This window comes from Castor canadensis, chromosome 1 (genome assembly GCF_047511655.1).
Source record: "Castor canadensis chromosome 1, mCasCan1.hap1v2, whole genome shotgun sequence".
In the NCBI taxonomy this organism is placed as follows: Eukaryota; Metazoa; Chordata; class Mammalia; order Rodentia; family Castoridae; genus Castor; species Castor canadensis.
Window position 1 is genome coordinate 147,479,134 of NC_133386.1, and position 7,325 is coordinate 147,486,458.

The window sequence follows — 7,325 nt, forward strand, 5'->3', positions numbered from 1 at the left end:
AGCCAAGGCAATACTCAGTCAAAAGAACAATGCTGGAGGTAACACGATACCTGACTTCAAACTATATTACAAAGCAATAACAATAAAAACAGCATAGTACTGGCACAAAAACAGACATGAAGACCAGTGGAACAGAATAGAGGACCCAGATATGAAGCCACACAACTATAACCAACTTGTCTTTGACAAAAGAGCTAAAATTATAAGATGGAGAAATAGCAGCCTCTTCAACAAAAACTGCTGGGAAAACTGGTTAGCAGTCTGCAAAAAACTGGAACTAGATCCATGTATATCACCCTATACCAAGATTAACTCAAAATAGATCAAGGATCTTAATATCAGACCCCAAACTCTAAAGTTGATACAGGAAAGAGTAGGAAATACTCTGGAATTAGTAGGTATAGGCAAGAACTTTCTCAACGAAACCCCAGCAGCACAGCAACTAAGAGATAGCATAGATAAACGGGACCTCCTAAAACTAAAAAGCTTCTGTTCATCAAAAGAAATGGTCTCTAAACTAAAGAGAACACCCACAGAGTGGGAGAAAATATTTGCCAGCTACACATCAGACAAAGGACTGATAGCCAGAATATATAGGGAACTTAAAAAACTAAATTCTCCCAAAACTAATGAACCAATAAAGAAATGGGCAAGTGAACTAAACAGAACTTTCTCAAAAGAAGAAATTCAAATGGCCAAAAAAACACATGAAAAAATGCTCACCATCTCTAGTAATAAAGGAAATGCAAATTAAAACCACACTAAGATTCCACCTCACCCTGTTAGAATTGCCATCATTAGCAACAACACCAACAACAGGTGTTGGCGAGGATGCAGGGAAAAAGGAATCCTCTTACACTGTTGGTGGGAATGTAAACTAGTACAACCACTCTGGAAAAAAATTTGGAGGCTACTTAAAAAGCTGGACATTGATCTACCATTTGATCCAGCAATACCACTCTTGGGGATATACCCAAAAGACTGTGACACAGGTTACTCCAGAGGCACCTGCACACCCATGTTTATTGCGGCACTATTCACAATAGCCAAGTTATGGAAACAGCCAAGATGCCCCACCACTGACGAATGGATCAAGAAAATGTGGTATCTATACACAATGGAATTTTATGCAGCCATGAAGAAGAACGAAATGTTATCATTCGCTGGTAAATGGATGGAATTGGAGAACATCATTCTGAGTGAGGTTAGCCTGGCCCAAAAGACCAAAAATCGTATGTTCCCCCTCATATGTGGACATTAGATCAAGGGCAAACACAACAAGAGGATTGGACTATGAGCACATGATAAAAGCGAGAGCACACAAAGGAGGGGTGAGGATAGGTAAGACACCTAAAAAACTAGCTAGCATTTGTTGCCCTTAACGCAGAGAAACTAAAGCAGATACCTTAAAAGCAACTGAGGCCAATAGGAAAAGGGGACCAGGAACTAGAGAAAAGGTTAGATCAAAAAGAATTAACCTAGAAGGTAACACCCACGCACAGGAAATCAATGTGAGTCAATGCCCTGTATAGCTATCCTTATCTCAACCAGCAAAAACCCTTGTTCCTTCCTGTTATTGCTTATACTCTCTCTACAACAAAATTAGAAATAAGGGCAAAATAGTTTCTGCTGGGTATTGAGGGGGTGGGTGGGAGAGGGAGGGGGCAGAGTGGGTGGTAAGGGAGGGGGTGGGGGCAGGGGGGAGAAATGACCCAAGCCTTGTATGCACATATGAATAATAAAACAATAAAAAAATAAAATAGATAAAAAAACATAAAGGGACAGAATTTCATCATTGTCCAAGATGGTAAGGATTTATCACACCTCACCAATGAACTTGAAGATACTCCTTGCATTCTCTAACACCAATGGCCTGGGTTGCATAGGCATTTTGGAACAGATATAACCCATGATAATCATAAATGTTTAAGGTTCTTTGAATGAAGAATATTAAAGAATTCTAAAATGCCCTGTAGCCAGGCATGGAGGTGCATACTTGTAATCCTGGGTACTCAGAAGAAGATCAAGAGGACTGCAGTTCAAGGCCAGCCTGGGCAAAAAAGTTAGTGAGACCTCATCTCAACAAATAGGCTGTGCCTTATTTGTTATAGCACATCATTTGTTATATATGTGTTATGGCACAACATTTGTTATGATGCACATCTGTAATGCCAGCTACACAGGAGGCATAGGTAGTAGAATGTTGGTCTGAGGCCACCCCAGGCAAAAATGTAAAACCATATCCAAAAAATAACTAAAACCAAAAAAGGGAGAGAAGAGGGTATCCCTTAAGTAATAGAGAACCTGTCTAGCAAGTGAAAAGCCCTAAGTTCAAACCCTAGTTCTGTAAAAATAATAATAATAATTAATTAATTAATTAATTAAAATAAATCTAAGGGCTGGTGGAGTGGCTCAAGTAGTAGAGCGCCTGCCTAGGAAATGTGAGGCTCTGAGTTCAAACCCCAGTGCTGCCAAAATAAATAAATAAATCTAAAAAGTCTTATAGTGGGGCATGGTGACACGTACCTATAATCAGATACTAAGGCAGGAGGATCATGGTTCAAGGCCAGCCAAGGCAAAGGTTGCCAGACTCTATCTCAAAAATAAGCCAGGTATGGTGAGCATTTCTATAATCCCAACTACTTGGGAGATAGAGGTAAGAGAATCACAGTTCAAGGTTAGCCAGGGAAAAGTTAGCACAAGATCCTATCTGAAAAAGAAGATAAAAGCAAAAAGGACCGGGGCAGGGCTGAAGTGTAGAGTACTTGCCTAACAAGATGAGTCCTTGAATTCAATCCCCAATACTGCAAAAAATACTTTCCACTTGGTGGGACTGTTATTTGAACTCCGGGCTTCACGCTCCCAAAGCAGGCACTCTGCCACTTGAGCCACTCCTCTATTCAACTTTGCTCTGATAATTTTGGAGATGGGATCTCGTGAACTATTTGCCCAGGCTGGCCTCAAACAGTGATCCTCCCAATCTCAACCTCCCAAGTAGCTAGGATTACAGGTGTGAGCCATCAACACCCAGCAGCAAAAGGAAAAAACTAAGTCCTATAACACTTGTATCTTTGTCAACAAGGAAATTCTCCCAGCATCATGACTTTCTCTTTCACAAAACTAAATCAAAGCTTTTATAGTACCCACATTGAGTTCAGGTTCATCTCAGAAAAGAAATTTCTCCACTGACTTAGGAAAAGAGACCAAACCTGTAGAGCCTTACTACTAAAGAAGAAAGTCTATCCTTAAAAAAATTAAAAACCTCTCCATCATGGAAGAAAGGGCCTATATCAAAAAGACGACATGAAACTTCCCTGCTTTATTCATTGATTGGCTTGATAACTTGCATCAATTTAAAGGCATTTCATCTACAATGAGCAAACTATTTGAAAGCTAAATGCACTAAATCTTTTTTAGTATATAAGTATTTTTGAACTCTTGGTGGTTTGCACTTAATGTTTTATTTTAAAATCAGATTTAATCATTTAATATGACTATAGTTCTTCAGGAAGATGGGTTTCATTTTACCTGTATGCAGTTATCCCTGGCCAGAGCTGCAATGAAGTGCGGTGCCACTTAAAGCACTAATACAGCACTCTACAATCCAATTAGTGAACGACTCTGAAAACATAATTTTCCAAAATGATTATAGCCCTCCACTTCCTACTCTTAAGTATCCAAGACACTAATTGAATGTCCACACAATTTTATTTATAGATTTTTCTCAAATAATCTCACAATAAAACTACCAGTTTTCAACTCCTAGTTCCATAAATGCTCTTCCTTGGTTCTATTTTGAAGACTTAACAGAGGTATATTTTTAAAACTCAATCTGATCAATAAAATAAAAGGCACTTTATGATACTTACAAATCTCTACCACATACACCTTGATATCATTTCATAACAAAAGGAACAGATAACAAAACTAAAAAATATAAACTTAATTACACAAGACAAATGTGTGTGTAGGCATTATATGTGCTCATGGTATATAACAACTTTGTGAATTCTGTAAAAAGTATAGTATTATATTTTTGAAACAGTTTTCATCTACCATGACACAACCTTCTGTACAGTCTGCTCAGGGTATATAAACCTGACCATGTAAACCACTACCGCACAGCCGAGCACATCTGAGCACCAGTTGTGGAGAGGCAGCCACACAACCAGGAACTGGAAAGGGCATCTGAGCATACCTGGTGCAGTATGGAATGTCCTTCACAGAAAATCTGATGGATGCTGACACAGGCACTGTTTAAAGTTTTCCAATGATAGGGAGCCCATTCCCACTTTCCACAAGAAGCTTGCTTCGTTGGACACCAATGACAGAATGTTTCTCTCCATATTGAACCAAAATTTATATCATGAATCTTCCTGCAGGCCATGCCTATTTATGTCCTTCTTACAGATATGCCAAGTCCTTCTTTAGCAAATCTTAGCCTTGTAGATATGAAGAAAATGAGCATGGGTCCCATTGGTCAAAGTTTCTACAGGCCACCCATCTTTTTTACATCCCCACACCATCAGCTACTCTTCGTGTCATCTGAAGTTCTTCAGCAAGGCTGGGCATGGTGGTACCTGTCTGTAGTCCCAATGCCCTCAGGGATCGGGAGTTTGAAGCCAACCTTGACCATATAGCAAGACTCCGTCTCAAAAAAACAAAACAAAATCTTCACCACTGCAGTTCCTTCACTCCCTGAGTGAAGTTCAAATTGTCAGTATATCTACTGAACATGGCACCGAGAACTAAAGTCATATCCCACAAATTATTACCAACGTTTACTCATGAGGAAGCAGGTACGTGGGAAAGGATCAAACTCAAGAACTGTCAATGTGCACCATGGAAACACCCAGAAGAATGATACATATAAATCAGTGCTGTCCAAAGACAGTAAGAAAAATGGGGGAAGAATAGTAAAATATAGTGTCATCAAGCTATTCGTTCTATAGGCTAATCCACAACATAAATTATTTGAGATAATGATATTGGTAACATAATATGACCAAAACATTCTAAATTTGTAATGAGCATATTTATACAAAAATTGGTCATATCCCTTAAAATAAATTATTTTGAATCTCATCTAAAGAGTCAAATGAAATAAAAAATACCAGATGTAATTAAGACTTTAGTTTCCCTGAAGATTCTAGCAATCAGACATTTTAAACATTTTAAGAATGAAACATTTGATGCAATTAAGGAAATCCAATTGAAAAAATTAGTCTGTAAAGCAGAGATAATATGGGACTAAGGAATGGTTTATTAACAGCTCATTCAATTCTGAATATAACAAATACAGCTATTATAATTTCAATTCACTGGTGGCTGAACTCAAAAAGCTAAAATGCTGCCACTCAATCTGCCTCAAAAATCCAGATCTAATCAGTACAGTCACTGCCTGTTAATGTGTTTTGAATCACAGGATTATTTTACTTTGAAAGGAATTTAGATGGAAAAAAAAAGATAGTAAGTAGTAGGGCAAGAATGCAAGACCAAAATCTGGAACTTTGTCTATTACACTTGAACATTTCAAATATTTGAAAACGGCTGTCACACCCACCCTTCCCACAACTCACCATCTTCTTTTCAAGGCAAGTTCCCCAATGATTCTTAGTGTGGAAGGATTCCAGAACAAAGTCCTATGTAAGTAACCTCTGGCACGTCAGACATCTGCTTTCATGGCTGAGGGGCAGCTCATCCATGTCTTGAGAGGATAAATAACTGGATACATGTGGGCCACTCTGGGGCCACACTCAACCCTCAGTTATTCTAAACTAGGCAGGGCAAAAGAGTCCTGAGACACAAGCCTTGAAGCAAGGCCCATTAGTGAGTGACCACAGGAGAAAACCAGAAGGGAGACTATGAATATGGCAACATCAGAAGGACCAGAAGACAAGCCACTGGGGCTCAGGGCCCTTCAGTGCTCTCCCTCCAGTAGATCTCAGCCAACCTTGATGGGTCTTTTCTATGACTGGCTAAGCCCTGGGCAAACAAAGGACAGATCCTGCAGACAAAGTACACAGCCACAGGGGGAGCTCTCCATGAGCTAAGAGGTCTTAACTACAAAATAAACAAGCAAGAAATCGAGGACAACATTAACGTGGCAGGATGCAATGTGAAGAGAATCAAGAAGGAAAAAACCTAAATTAGCAGGTGCTTAGGAAAAAATACTAAAGACATAGGAAAAAATAAATGCTTTTTAGAATAAAAAGAATAAAGTCAAGACCTGTTCATTCTTAACTACAAATTTCTGTCTTCTCCACCAAAACTGACTTCAAATCTCAGCCCAGTATAGCAGGCTCTTTGTAACTTGGCACACTATTAGCCTGTCTAGTCATTACTTCCCATTACCCCTCAAAGGCTACATACTTTCCCACCTCCGGGCCTTTAACTGTGCTGCTCTCTCTACCTCAGATGTCTTTCCCCTTTGGCTAATCCCTCCCACCTTCCCCCAGCTTCCATAGCACCCATCTATGAGTCTATTATAGCACCTCCCATAGGGTAGCATAATTTCTTGACTTGCTTCCCTCTACAGCAAATTGTGAGCTCTACAGGGATTGTACCTTTCTATCATTGTATCCCAGAAACCTAGCATAGTGTCTAATTCATAATTTAGTAACCAAATGAGTCAAATGAAAGGAGTGAAGATGAGTAAAGTGATAACCATACACCAAGCTCTAAGTCATGTATATCTGTCATCTCTCTCCCAGTGACAAGACAGACATTCAGAGAACTATGTCTGAAACAAAGTAGGTGATCAATAAAAACTTATTGAATAAATAAAGTGAATAAACACAAAGAGTTTTGGCAGATTTGAAAAAGTATTATTTATGGCCATGATCATAAGAATCCCTTCTAACTCTAAGAGCCTATGGATTTTGTAGCTTTTGAAAAGCTACAAAGTTGTTAGATCCTTTACATACAATATTTGATTTGTTTTCATAATTCTCTTGGGAAATCAGAATTATAAGCTTCATTTTGTAGATAAAGAAACCAAAGCTAGAGATACAGGGCCAGAATGTGAGCCCACATGAGCCTGATCTGATCCTACGCCTTCTCTCCACTGCACACCTGAGCCTCTGAGAAGAGCTCAAGGCTCACCTCCCTATCATTTCACTCTAAGGGAAAGAAGCTCTGAGCCAGCCAGGGATCACCTAGATCATGATTCCAGAGGGAGGAGCTTTCAATTAAGATTAAAGCGCAAAACTTCCGTGCTTCAAGGGACACTGCCAAGGCAGGAAAAGACACCTACGGAACAGGAGAAGATCCTTACAAATCCAGAATCTAAGAAAGATGTGAGATCCAAAACATGTAAAGAACTT